At 44.1% G+C, this 793-nt stretch overlaps 1 protein-coding gene across 2 annotated transcripts in view; it reads left to right on the top strand.

The window, feature by feature from the left end:
- Positions 1-793, top strand: part of ARHGEF33 (Rho guanine nucleotide exchange factor 33) — a 51,130-nt gene that overhangs the window by 40,648 nt on the left and 9,689 nt on the right. The gene's annotated exons all lie outside the window — the stretch shown is intronic.

A 793-nucleotide genomic window follows, 5' to 3' on the forward strand; every position in this document is an offset into this window, starting at 1 on the left:
GGGCTATTAGCAGAGAAGCCTGAGTGGGGCTTATGGGCTGTTGCTCATTTGTTGGAGGATCACAGAAGTTGGGGTTCTTGGCTTTTTCTGGTCTGATTCACCCAGATAGAGAGAGCCACAGCCTCAGGATCAGTCTTGTATGAACATTCTTTTTTTTTTGGGGGGGGGGGTCAGCTCCATAGGATTGCCAATTAGCCTTACAAGATGAACTTCAGGGCCATATCACCAAGAACTCAGGTTGTATGGTGCAGGTCACCACCAGATGGCACGTATTTTTTTTCTTTTGAAATTCTTTATTGTTTAAAGTATTACATATGTCTCCTTTTTCCCTCATTGACCTTCCCCCGGCCACTCCCACCCCCCCAGCACATGCCCCAATCCCCCCTACTGTGTCCGTTGGTTTTGCTTATATGCGTATTTGCAAGTCCTTTGATTGACCTCTAACCCCCCTGCCCCCACCACCACCCTGCCTTCCCTCTGAGGTTGGATGGTCTATTTGATGCTTCTGTTTCTGGATCTATTTTTTGTTCATCAGTTTATGTTGTTCATTATATTCCACAAATGAGTGAGATCATATGATATTTATCTTTCTCCAACTGGCTTATTTTGCTTAGCATAATGCTCTCCAGGTCCATCCATGCTGTTGCAAGTGGCAAGAGTTCTTTCTTTTTTTATAGCTGTGTAGTATTCCATTGTGTAGATGTACCACAGTTTTTTAATTCACTCATTTGCTGATGGGCACTTACTTAGGCTGTTTCCAAATCTTAGTTCACTGCTTTGAACATAGGGGCGC

The sequence above is a fragment of the Myotis davidii genome, unplaced genomic scaffold (genome assembly GCF_000327345.1).
Source record: "Myotis davidii unplaced genomic scaffold, ASM32734v1 scaffold151, whole genome shotgun sequence".
NCBI classification, from domain to species: domain Eukaryota; kingdom Metazoa; phylum Chordata; class Mammalia; order Chiroptera; family Vespertilionidae; genus Myotis; species Myotis davidii.